General features: G+C 41.9%; 1 protein-coding gene across 5 annotated transcripts in view; it reads right to left on the bottom strand.

The window, feature by feature from the left end:
* Nucleotides 1-14,342, bottom strand: part of diaph2 (diaphanous-related formin 2) — a 753,551-nt gene that overhangs the window by 538,601 nt on the left and 200,608 nt on the right. The gene's annotated exons all lie outside the window — the stretch shown is intronic.

Genomic DNA, 14,342 nt, shown 5'->3' with positions numbered 1-14,342 from the left:
ATACCATGAAATAGTGATTGACATTTAAAGTTAATGCTTAGGAAATAAAAGAAAGACTGCATGAAAACATCTATGACTTTATTAACATTGACGTCTGCCTGGAAGCAATGGAATCACATATTACTCCTTGAAAACAAAAGCCGTAAAAGTGCTCACTCCATTCTCCAAAAAAACATTCTCTCTGTCACAAGCAAGAAAAGCTTGAAAGAAAAGTAATTTAGCTTGGGGGAGAATTTGTCTGCTCAACTGCAGTTTAGAAGCAGAAAGGACATTTGCTGTTTAGTCATGAAGCTGTACATTTCTTGGAAACATTTACCAGTGATTTGTTGAATTCCTTAATGCACTGAGAACTCTAATTTATGTACTGGAATATTATCATAGTTCAAAGTCAAAACTTTGCTTTGGTGTCCGAACCCAATTAAAGCTCAACACATTCTTCAATTCAAACAGCTCACATGCATGAAACACACCATCCCATGACAGGATGAGCATTATCAGTAAAAACTATCTCTGGATACACTACATTATCCTCCACCATTTCCGCCACCGACATTCAAAACCCACCACCAGAGATATATTTCCCTCCCCACCACTATCTGCATTCCGCAGAGACCATTCATTCTGCAACTCCCTCATTAGGCTGCCTACCAACCCACCCTTAACTTCCAGCACTTTTCCTTGTAAAACCTGTGCCCACACCTCCCCCCCTCACCTCTGTTCAAGACCCGAAAGGATCCTTCCACATCCAGCAGAAATTTTCCTGCACATTGAAACACCTCATCTACAGTGTGCGTTGTTCTCGATGTGGTCTTCTCTACATTGGGTAGGTAGGACACCAACTTGCGGAAGGTTTCAGTGAACTTCTCTGGGAGATGCGCACCAAACAACCACACTGCTCTGTGGCTGACCTTTCCATCCCCCCCTCCCACTCTGCAAAGGACATGCAAGTCCTGGGCCTTCACCACCACTAAATGCAAGCCACCTGACACAAGAACAAAGAACAAAGAAAATTTACAAGCCCAGGAACAGGCCCTTCAGCCCTCCAGCCCTCCAAGCCTGAGCCGATCCAAATGTACTATCTAAACCTGTCGGTCAATTCCCAAGTATCTCTATCCCTCTGCTCCCCACCTACTCATGCATCTGTCCAGACATGTTAAATAAATCTACCATGCCTGCCTCTACTGGCAACGCGTTCCAAACACCCACCACTCTCTGTGAAGTACTTGCCGCATGTATCCCCCTTAAACTTTCCACCTCTCACCTTGAACGTGTGACCTCTCATTATTGAATTCTTCACCCTGGGAAAAGCTTGTTGCTATTGACCCTGTTTATACCTTTCATGATTAGGTCCACCCTCAAGCTCCTTTTTTCTAATGAAAATAAACCTAGCCTACCTCAACCTCTCTTCATAGCTAGCACCTTCCATACCAGGCAACATCCTCGCAAACCTTTTCTGCACCCTCTCTAAAGCATCCACATCCTTTTGGTAATGTGGCAACCAGAACTGTACACTGTATTCTAAATGCGGCCGAACCAATGTCTTGTACAATTTTAACATGACTTGTCAGCTCTTATACTCAATACCCCGTCCAATGAAGGCAAGCATACTATATGCCTGCTTGACCACTCTATTCACCTGTGCAGCAACCTTCAGGGTACAATGGACCTGCACTCCCAGATCTCTCTGCCCATCAACTTTTCCCAAGGCTCTTCTATTTATTGCATAATTCGCTCTAGAATTAGACTTGCCTAAATGCATCACCTCACATTTGTCTGGATCGAAAACCATCTGCCAATTTTCCGCCAAACTCTCCACTCTGTCTGTAACCTCCTGTATTCTCTGACAGTCCTTTATGCTTTCTGCTACTTCACCAATCCTCGTGTCATCTGCAAACTTGCTGATCATACCAACAGTGCCCTCTTCCAGATCATTTATGTATATTACAAACGAGTGTCCCCAACACTGATCCCTGTGGAACACCACTGGTCACCTTTCTCCATTTCCAGAAACTCCCTTCAACTACTCCTCAACCTGTTGCTCAACCAGTTCTTTATCCACCAAGCTAGAACACACTGCACACCATGTGACTTCATTTTCTCCATTAGTCTACCATGGGGAACCTTATCAAATGCCTTACTAAAGTCCATGTCTATGATATCAACAGCCCTTCCTTCATCGATCAACTTGGTCACTTCCTCCAAGAACTCTAAGTTGGTCAGGCACGATCTCCCCTGCACAAAGCCATGTTGCCTATCACTAATAAGCCCATTCCTTTCTAAATATAAATAGATCCCCCTCAGCACCCTCTCCAGCAACTTCCCCACCACCAACGTGAGGCTCACTGGTCAGTAGTAACCCGGAATAACCCAACTGCCCTTTTTGTACAGGGGGACAATATGAGCAACCTTCCAGTCCTCCAGCATCTCACCTGCATTTAAGGATGCCACAAAGGTATCTTTATCAGGGCCCCAGCTATTTCCTCTCTCGCCTCCCTCAGCAACCTGGGATAGATTCCATCTGGTCCTGGGGATTTGTCCACCTTATTAACCTCTAGCCTACCCAACACATCTTTCCTACTTATGCCAACATGATTCAAACTAATCAAACTTCTACCTCTAATCTCAAGATTCAACATGTTCCTCTCCTTAATGAACACTGATGCAAAGTAATCATTCAGAATCTCATCCATTCTCTCAGGTTCGACACACAGCCTTCCTTCATTATCCTTTAGTGGACCAATCTTTCTCTCGTTACCCAATTGTTTCTTATATAAGAATTAAATGCTTTGGGATTCTCCTTAATTCTTCTTGCTAAAGCTATTTCATGACTCCTTTTAGCCTGCTTGATTCCTCATTTAAGACTTCTCCTACTCTTCCGATATTCCTCCAGGGACTCTTCTATTCTTAGCTGCCTCAACCTTATGTACGCTTCCCTTTTCCTGTTGGCGAGTTGTACAGTTTCTCCTGTCAGCCACGGTTCACAAATCTTGCCCTTCCTATCCTTTGCCTTCAATGGGACATGCCTAAGCTACATTATCTTTGAAAGCATTCCACATCTCAAATTTGGACTTCCCTTCAAATAGCTGTGTCCAATCCACATTTCCGAGTTCCTGCCTAATTTTGATATAATTGGCCCTGGCCCAGTTTCGTTCTCTTCCCTTAGGACCACTCTCTTTTTTATCTATGAGCATTCTAAAACTTACAGAATTGTGGTCACTGTTCCCAAAGAAACCCCCCACCACAACTTTTACCACCTTTCCTGGCTCGTTCCCCAGTACCAGGTCCAATATGGTACCTTCCCTCGTCAGACTATTGACATACTGCTCTAGAAAACTCTCCTGGACACTTCTTACAAATTCTACCCCATCCAGACCTCTGACACTAAGTGCATCCCAGTCAATGTTGGGAAAATTAAAATCTCCCATCACCAATACCCTATTGCCTCTACATCTTTCCATAATCGGTTTACCTATTTGTCTTTCTACCACATGCTCACTGTTGGGAGGCCTGTAATACAGCCCCAACAATGTAACTGCACCCTTCTTTCTCAGCTCCACCCATAATGCCTCGCTACCCAAGACCTCCATAGTATCCTCCTTTAGCACAGCTGTGATATCGTCCCTGACCGGCAATGCAACTCCACCCCCCTTCCCCCTTTTACTTCCCTTCCTGCCTTGGTCTGAAGCATCTATATTCTGGAACATTTAGTTGCCAATCATCATGCCTTTCCTTCAACCAAATCTCTGCGATTGCAATAACGTCATACTCCCAGGCACCAATCCAAGCCCTAAGCTCATCTGCCTTACACACCATACTCCTTGCATTAAAGTAGATGCATTTCAGGCCACCAGTTTTTTCGTGCTCATCTGCCTACTCTTCCCTTTATTAATGCTATCTTCATAATTCTTACAGTCTCCACCTCACTGCCTACTTGTTTTCACTTCTGGTTCCCAGTCCTCTGCCACATTAGTTTAAAACCTCCCCAACAACAATTGCAAAAACTCCCCCAAGGACATTGGTTCCGGTCTGGTTCAGATGTAGACCGCCCATTTTGTAATAGTCCCACCTTCCCCAGAACCGGTCCCGATGTTCAACAAATCTGAACCCCTCTCTCCTACACCATCTCTCAAGCTATGTGTACATCCTGCCTATTTTTTCATTTCTACGCTGGCTAGCATGTAGCACTGGTAATAATCCTGAGATCACTACCTTTGAGGTCCTTCTCTTTAACTTCTCTCCTAGCTCCCTGAATTCTTCTTTCAGGACCTCATCTTGTTTTCTATTTATATCGTTGGTGCCTATATGCACCAAGACAACTGGCTGTTCACCCTCCTCTTTTAGAATGTTCTGCAGCCGATCGGTGACATCCCTGACCCGAGCACCTGGGAGGAAACATACCATCCGGGAGTCCGGTTTTCAGCTACAGAACTGCCTATCTACTCCCCTCACAATAGAATCCCCTATGACTATGGCCCTACAAGTCTTTTTCCTGTCCTCCTGAACAGCAGTGCCTGCCACAGTCCCATGATCTTGATAACTGCTGCTCTCCCCTTGTGAGCCATCTCCCCCAACAGTATCCCTGTTTTGGAGGGAGATGACGGCAGGGGACACCTGCACTGCCTTCCCACTCTTTTTCTGTATTTTGGTCACCCACTCACTGTCTCCCTCAGCAATTCTAACCTGCGGTGTGACCAGTTCACTAAACATGCTATCCAATACCTCCTCAGCATCGCGGATGCTCCACAGTGAGCCCACCCGCAGCTCCAGAGCAGTCATGCGGTCAAACAAGAGCTGCGGCTGGACACACTTCTTGCAAGTGTAAGAGTCAGGAACGCCAGACACATTCCTAAGCTCCCACATCAAACAAGAGGCACATGCCATGGATCTGAGGTCTCCTATCATTGTAAGCTTAGCTTTAGATGAACTAACTAAAACCAAACAATGCACTTAAATATATGAAAAAGAAAGATAAGAAAGAAATAAAAGTCTTACCTTACAGAGTCTTTTTCTTCCGGTTAGAGGAGGGGGGTGGGGGCGCGGGAGGGAGATACAGTTCGGAAACTTGTCCATGCTGACCAGATATCCTAACTTAATCTAATCCCATTTGCCAGCACTTGACCCATATACCCCGAAACCCGTCCTCTTCATGTACCTATCCAGATGCCTTTTAAATGCTGTATTTGTACCAGACTCCACCACTTCCTCTGGCAGCTCATTCCATACATGCACCACCCTCTGTGTGAAAAGGTTGCCCCTTTCATATATATCTTTGCCCTATCACCCTAAACCTTGGTCCTTTAGTTCTGAACCCCAATCCCTGCCCTCCACCCCCCCTACCCCAGTGAAAAGACTTTGTCTATTTATCCTATCCATGCCCCTCATGATTTTATAAACCTCTATAAGGTCACCCCTTAGCCTCCGACGCTCCAGGGAAAACAGCCCCAGTCTATTCAGCTTCTCCCTTTCGCTCAAATGCTCCAACCTAACAACATCCTTGTAATTCTTTTTCTGAACCCTTTCAAGTTTCACAACATCCTTCTGGAAGTGAAATCTGCTGTTTTTATCCAGTCCACCGGGACTCCACAGTATTGCAGATGACTCTTCACTGGCCCCTTAAATTTCTTGGTAAGCCACTCAGTGTTCTTTGCAAAGAAGGTATAGAGAAATACGTAGGAGCTTTTGTCAAAATTCTGACTAAGCAACTCCTTGACACAGGACTGGGAACTCTCCGAGCTGTTCCCTACGAGAAATGTGCGGGTTAGGGTGAATTGGCCATGCTAAATTGCCCACAGCGGTCAGGGATGTGTAGGTTAGGTGCAGTGGTCAAGGGAAAATGTAGAGCAATAGGGTAGGAAAACAGGTTGGGAAGGTTACTCTTCCGAGGGTCAGTGTGGACCTGTTGGGCCGAAGGGCCTGTTTCCATTCCATCGGGATTCTATGATTCTATTGTTACTGTATTTTCTTCAAAGTCTGATTTGAATTGTTTTGTAATGTTTATGCATACTTTATGGATAAAGTACATTTTCGCAAAACAAATTAGATGTGGAAAACAAATACTGAACTCATGAACAACACCCAAATCTCTTGCAATATGTTCACTGCAATCTGCCTGCAGGAGACAGTTTTTTTTAAATTATCAATCATATGGTCAAGTTTTTAATAATTTGCACAATGCCATTGTCATGCTCCCACCACATTAAAGTCTTCAACAACTACAAACATTAACAGTGCTCACCCAGCACTGATCCCTGCATAACACTATGGGAAACAACCTTCCAATCACAAAATCACGGAACAATGTTATCCCATTGCTTTCAGCCAAGTAACAAATTTGGATTCAAATCAACACATGCTCCTGGATTCCACGGGCTCTGACTAGACTACCATGTTGGAGTCTGCAAAAGCCTTGCTAAATCAAGACTACATCAAGCTTGGGGCCTTGATCAACAATCTTAAAAAAATTCCATCAAATTCACAAGACACATTCTTTTGTTCGTAAATGCTTGCTGACAGTGCATGGTTAATCTGTGTGTTTTGAAATTCCTTTTCATACTGCCCTTCAAAATGTTGCCTAAATGCCTGCCTATCTCAGAGCTTGGCCCTGCTCTTATTCAGTTCTATCCCTTTGTCCCTTTCAAAGCAATGGCACAACAATAGAAGCCCACCAGTATCATATCTCTAGCCAGAGACTACTGAAAACCTACAGACAGAGCTTCTCAATTTTTTCAATAAGTTTCATTTCATCCAAGTCTGGTCATTTACCTTTCAAAGATGTTCACACATCTGTCACTAACTTTATCCCATCCAGCACTTCATAGTCCTCCACTACATATTCTCGGTCATCATTCTTTTAAATGGAAATAAATCCACAGTATACACTATGAATCATATCACAGTTTTCATCTTTGGACACACATCAGTTTTTCAGTCTCCACAGCGTTTGTTGTAGTATTCCTCTATATATTTTTACTTAATTTCATGTGCCAATACTTTTCATGTTCTGGCTTTGTTTTCCAAATTTCAAGTTTAAATTTCATCCCTGATCATTTACATTTGAACGCTGTATTGATATTAGCTACCCTCTTTTGCCTCATCATACTCTGTATGGTCGGCAAAAGTGAGGACTGCAGATGCTGGGTGCAAAGTATAGATTAGTGTGGTGCTGGAAAAGCACACCAGGTCAGGCAGCATCCGAGGAGCAGGAAAATCGACGTTTCAGGCAAAAGCCCTTCATCAGAAATGGAGGGCTTCTGCCCGAAACATCGATCTTCCTGCTCCTCGGATGCTGCCTGACCTGCTGTGCTTTTCCAGTACTACACTAATCTATACTCAGTATGGTGTTTGGACATCCACAACACTTCAGATTGGTGGACTGCACTTTTTGTACAAAAGTATTTGGTTTAAATCCTGTCCCTTTCCTTCCTGTATATCTATCATCATCATCCCCTTCCTCAGGGTTATCAGTCACCTTCCTCAGGGTTATCAGTCACCTTCCACAACACAAATTGTACTAAATGGAATTATTTTGCAAAAGGAAACTGAAAGAGAGACCAAAAGAAAATAGCCCATTGTTGCCCAAATGGAAGGGTGCCTCAACTAACATACTGAGGTTTTGAAAGGACATGAGGGCATGTGGGTTGTTCACGAATGACAGCTGCTACACACAAATAGAGGAGGCAGCGTCAATTGGGATGTCAGAGCAGCGTGATTTCTTGACAATCGCTAGGAATGGAATATACGTGATGATTCACTATTGTTGTATGAGAAGGAACTCGGATAACTAAAATCACTGCTAGGGTTAAGGGTAGAAACAGTGTTATAGGCTGATGGTCAAATAAGGCATTTCTTTTGGTTAATTAACACTACCAGTTAAAGCAAAATGCACCTCTGTGGCATCTAGTTGTTGCACAAAAGGAAACAGAGCTGAAAAAATGTCTATTTGAGGCATATTATCTCAACACAACCTGCATGAGGCAAAGCTCAGTCATTCCACAAACATTAAACCAAATCTAAGTTCTATAGTCCTGCACCACTGAGCTGTGACTCCAGCATCTCAGTGCAAAAAGCAAGTCTGAAATATTTGCCACTATATTCAGGCAAAAGCACCAAGTTGATGATCTGTTGAGGCCTACTTTCCAGGTCCTCTGCGTACAACTGAGAGAGTCAAGCGCAGGAGAAGACATCTGGTCCCTCGAGCCTATTCCATCATTAAAAAGATCTCAACTGATCTTGTTGTGGTCCTGCTTCTGCATTCCCACCTACCTAAATTCACAAACTATGGAGTCACTGTACCCGCTGCCTTAAAAGAAATCAATAACCAGCTCTCTGATGAAGAGAGTTCCAAAAATTCTTAACATTGAGGAAAAAAAAATCATCTCCAACTTAAAATGAAGTTTCTTTATTTTTAAACTACCTGCCCTAGTTCTACACTCCTCACAAAGGGGACACATCTCATTAGCATCAACCCTGTGAATTCCCTTGAGGATACTGATGATTCAAAAAGATCACTTCTCATTTTTCTCAACTTTAATGGTTACAGACCAGCCTGTTCAAACTTTCCTCACATAGCCCACCCACCCCTGCATATTTTCAAATTTAACATGGTAAAACTTAAAATTCAGTATGCTGTGTTATTTCTCTTGCCATCATCAGAAATCATGAACAGTTCCTTAACTTTGCCAGCAGGTATTCAATAATAAAAGCTTATCAGTCAAATGTGATGGTAACTCTATTAGAAGCATATTACGCTGTATTTAATGGCCTTTGTCTCCTGTTAATGGTAACACAAATGATTAATTGTAACAGGGATTTATGCAGACTCAATTTGGCTGTGTGTTATACTTCTCAAACTCTGGAGACCAAGTAATTTTGATTTTCTCCAGTTGTCTGGAGCTTTACCCTGCCTAATGTGAACAAGTTCTAGTCTATATTAGGCACAGCTCTTTTACAGTGTAAATCCCAGATTACAAGCACTTTATGACTTATTCTCTGACTAATGACTACAGTGGAGAGTGTGGCACTCTCCAATTTCCTCCCACTTAACAAACATTTCTTGCCAAGTGTTAGTATGATTAAAGAACAATATGCTAACACTATAACGTACCATTGCTGCTTACCAGAGGAGCCATTAATAAGTGACTCTGGGGCACTTATTAAATCATTGCTTTTTATATAGCCATTCTACTTTGCAGATAATTGCAAGAGACAATTACACTTTCGTTTCAATGGCATTTCATTCTCGGCAAAACCAATCTGGTCTATTTTTGCACATACTTATCAGCTTTTGTATGCTAAAACAAAATAGAGGAACCTTGATTATCCGACATTCAATTATCCGAATATCAGATTATTCGGCAAGAACGCAAGGCCTCCCCATGCTTGGTTAAACAATGTTTTCCGGCATTCGATTATCCGGACTTTGATTAACCAAACAAAATAATCCCCGCCCACGTCCTCTGGATAATCGAGGTTCCTCTAATGCAAGGAGACACTGCATCGAAATTCAGTAACCTAATGAATCAGTCATTTGTTGGTCAATCACAGTGTAAAAGTTTCACAATCACTTTTCACTATAAAGTGAAAACTAAATGATGCAATTGTTTACTTCAGTAGCTGAGGAGGTTTCCAAAAGTGAGGCAATAAATAGGTGTTAACAACTTAAAGGAAACATATCTTCACATATTTACTTTTGGATCAGCAGATATTAAAGATGAAGATTGGCAAATTACACATGAAGTAGCATATTAATTACAAGTGCTTAAATAAGATTTTCATACTTCCCCACAGCAAAATTTGACAAGTTTGTCTTTGAAAGCTGTATGATGATGTTTAATAACATTAGGTTGCTGAAGCTCTATTTCAAAATGTAAAGCAATAACTGAAATTTACCAGTCTAAATAATATCAAAAAAATCACAAATTAAGAGAAAATGCTTTCCGCGATAAAAACACAAGAATAGGGTGGATTGAAAATTAAATATTGCTGAAGGCAATGGTCAAAAGGTTGGTGCTACACTTAAAGCTGTCAACACTTAAGTTTGACTACATTATGAGACATCCACTAATTTAACATATTGACAGTAAATTTAAAGCTTGTTCAAAATATTTCATAAAACACTAAAGCTGAAAGCTAAGGAAACTGCCTAAGTGAAGCTAACTAGTGAACTCAGATTTTCAAATTTCACCATTGGTGCCAAGTATTATTTCAAAGACATCTCCCTTGCTCTCTTTTTTTAAGTTCAAACACCCATTTCACACACAACAATTATATTTATGAATATATTTCCCAAGACGTTAGCATGTCAATATTAAGACCAGTGAGCATAGAGTCATAGAGATGTACAGCATGGAAACAGACCCTTTGGTCCAACCCATCCATGCCAACCAAATATCCCAACCCAATCCAGTTCCACCTGCCAGCACCCGGCCCATATCCCTCCAAACCCTTCCTATTCATATACCCATCCAAATGCCTCTTAAATGTTGCAATTGTACCATCCTCCACCTCATCCTCTGGCAGCTCATTCCATACAAGTACCACCTACTGCGCGAAAACGTTGCCCCTTAGGTTTCTTTTATATCTTTCCCCTCTCACCCTAAACCTATGCCCTCTAGTTCTGGACTCCTCAACCCCAGGGAAAAGACTTTGCCTATTTATCCTATCCATGCCCCTCATAATTTTGTAAACCTCTGTAAGGTCACCCCTCAGCCTTCGATGCTCAAGGGAAAACAGCCCCAGCCTGTTCAGCCTCTCCCTATAGCTCAAATCCTCCAACCCTGGCAACATCCTTGTAAATCTTTTCTGAACCCTTTCAAGTTTCACAACATCTTTCCGACAGGAAGGAGAACAGAATTGCACGCAATATTCCAACAGTGGCCTAACCAATATCCTGTACAGCCGCAACATGACCTCCCAACTTCTGTACTCAATATTCTGACCAAGAAAGGAAAGCATACTAAACGCCTTCTTCACTATCCTACCTACCTGCGACTCCACTTTCAAAGAGCTCTGAACCTGCACTTCAAGGTCTCTTTGTTCAGCAACACTCCAGAGGACCTTACCATTTAGTGTATAAGTCCTGCTAAGATTTGCTTTCCCAAAATGCAGCATTTATCTGAATTAAACTCCATCTGCCACTTCTCAGCCCATTGGCCCATCTGATCCAGATCCTGTTGTAATCTGAGGTAACCCTCTTCACTGTCCACTACACCTCCAATTTTGGTGTCATCTGCAAACTTACTAACTATACTTCTTATGCTCGCATCCAAATCATTTATGTAAATGACAAAAAGTAGAGGTCCCAGCACTAATCCTTGTGGCACTCCACTGGTCACAGGCCTCCAGTCTGAAAACCAACCCTCCACCACCACCCTCTGTCTTGTACCTTTGAGCCAGTTCTGTATCCAAATGGCTCGTTCTCCCTGTATTCCATGAGATCTAACCTTGCTAATCAGTCTCCCATGGGGAACCTTGTCAAACGCCTTACTGAAGTCCATATAGATCACATCTACTGCTCTGTCCTCATCAATCTTCTGTGTTACTTCTTCGAAAAACTCAATCAAGTTTGCGAGACATGATTTCCCATGCACAAAACCATGCTGACTATCCCTAATCAGTCCTTGCCTTTCCAAATACATGAACATCCTGTCCCTCAGGATTCCCTCCAACAACTTGCCCACCACCGAGGTCAGGCTCACCGGTCTATTGTTCCCTGGCTTGTCTTTACTGCCCTTCTTAAACAGTGGCACCACGTTTGCCAATCTCCAGTCTTCCGGCACCTCACCTGTGACTGTCGATGATACAAATATCTCAGCAAGAGGCCCAGCAATCACTTCTTTAACTTCTCACAGAATTCCCGGTACACCTGATCAGGTCCTGGGGATTTATCCACCTTTAACCATTTCAAGACATCCAGCACTTCCTCCTCTGTAATCTGGACATTTTGTAAAATGTCACCATCTACTTCCCTACAGTCTATATCTTCCACATCCTTTTCCACAGTAAATACTGATGCAAAATATTCATTTAGTATTTCCCCCATTTTCTGTGGCTCCACACAAAGGCCGCCTTGCTGATCTTTGAGGGGCCCTATTCTCTCCCTAGTTACCCTTTTGTCCTTAATATATTTGTAAAATCCCTTTGGATTCTCCTTAATTCTATTTGCCAAAGCTATCTCATGTCCCCTTTTTGCCCTCCTGATTTCCCTCTTAAGCATACTCCTACTTCCTTTATACTCTAAGGATTCACTCGACATATTCTGTCTATACCTTACATATGCTTCCTTCTTTTCTTAACCAAACCCTCAATTTCTTTAGTCATCCAGCATTCCATACCTACCAGCTTTCCCTTTCACCCTGACAGGAATATACTTTCTCTGGTTCCTTTTATCTCATTTCTGAAGGCTTCCCATTTTCCAGCCATCCCTTTACCTGCGAACATCTGCCTCCAATCAGCTTTCGAAAGTTCTTGCCTAATACCGTATTGCAGCAATGCACTGAGGGTCAAAGGCAAATTGTAACAATACTTTTTTTAAATCTAAATCGGTATAGTTATCATGTAGGTTAAAATCATGTCCAAACATGTGTCAATCTTTGGAAGGCCATCATTTTACTTGTTAATCTTTCAAAAACACAATGATATGAACAAAAAATATGAGCAACCAATCAGGGATGCCAAATTCTACTGTTAACAAATATAGAAACAGATCTTAATAGCTTCACTAAATATTTAAAGAATAAAGTGAATGTTGGTCCTCTAGGAATCAGACAAGTGAACAGTGGAACATGAGGAATTGACAAGTAAATTGAACTGGTATTTTGCATTAGTCTTCAGTGGAGAGGATAAAAGAAATATCCCAGAAGTAGTGACATATCAGGAAAAGAGTTGGAGGAACTCAATCACCAATGGTACTGAGTAACTTGTTGAATCTGCAACTGACAATTGCTCAGGTCTTGATAGGCTTCATCTCAGGATCTTGAGAAGTGGTCTCATGGAATATTTAATGTATTGGTTTTAATTTTCTAAAACGCTCCTGATCTGGAGATGTCCCACTGGATTGGAAGCTAGAGAATGCAACTTAAAAAGGGAGGGGGAAAGTAGAAAACTACACACCAGCCAGTTTAACATCAGTCTTACAAAAATGACTTGAGTACAAAATATGGTTGCCAAATGTTTGGACAACACACAGATAGAAAAGTAAGTTGCGAAAATGACAAAGCAGTTACAGAAAGATATAGATATGTTACATCAATGTACAAAGATGTGTTAAATGGAGTACAACATGGGGAAATGTGAAATTGCCCATTTTGGCAGGAACAGTACTCGCAAAGCACATCACCGAAACGCAAAACGATTGCAGACCTCTGAGATGCAAAGAAATCTGGGTGCCCTCAACATAAATCATAAAAGACTTGTATGCAAGACCAGCAAATAATTAGGAAAGCTAACAGCATTTTATGATTTATTGCAAAGGGAATGAATACAGAAGTATTCATCAATTGGACAGGGCACTTGTGAAATGACATCTGGGATACTGTGCACAGTACTGGTCACCTGATTTAAGGACAGAAATGCACTTTAGAGAAGGTTTACTACCCGACTAATACCTGGAATTGGAAATTGTCTTATGAGCAATGGTTGCTGGTAGGACTTGTTGCTGTTGGAGTTTCGAAGAATAAGAGGCAACTTGACTGAAACATAAAATCCTGAGGGATCTCTACAGACTAGAGAGGGTTTTTTCTCTTGAGGGAGAATCTAGAAGTCACTGTTTCAACATCAGGGATTGAGTCTTCAAAACTCCATCTCAAAGTGTGGTGGAATTGGAGACCTTGAATATTTTTAAGGAGAGATGGATACATTCTTGTTAAGCAAAGGACTGAAAGGTTATGGGGGTAGGCAGGCATGTGCGTTTCAAGTGAGAGGCAGATTCTATCATGATCTTCTTCAATAGCAGAGAAGTTTAAGGGACTAAACAGCTTACTCCTGCTTGTGATTCATACAGATTTATTTTTAATTTAATAAAAAGCCTGCTATTTCTATTTTGCAGAAATATCTCTGTAAACTATTAATAAAGTGTTTTATATTTATCGAAAGCTTTAAAACATAATACCATTAATAACAAGTGTTCTTCTGTATCCATTCCAGGGTTTGGTATTTTCAATCTGAACATAGTTACTGTACCTGTTCAGCTGTCTCTACCATTTTACTTCCTCTCTTAACCTACAAACTGGCCTAATGTTCCCCGCTGCTCATGCTGTATGATGTAGCCTCAATATAGTTCACCCGGGGGAATGACACATCCAGTAGATTTGCTCTTTCTTTGTGGTGATCCACAGACAGAGTGG

The sequence above is a fragment of the Chiloscyllium plagiosum genome, unplaced genomic scaffold, assembly GCF_037043375.1.
Source record: "Chiloscyllium plagiosum isolate Xiang-an unplaced genomic scaffold, Cpla_swu_hap1 HiC_scaffold_11, whole genome shotgun sequence".
NCBI lineage: Eukaryota > Metazoa > Chordata > Chondrichthyes > Orectolobiformes > Hemiscylliidae > Chiloscyllium > Chiloscyllium plagiosum.
This window is presented reverse-complemented; position numbering and strand designations above follow the sequence as displayed.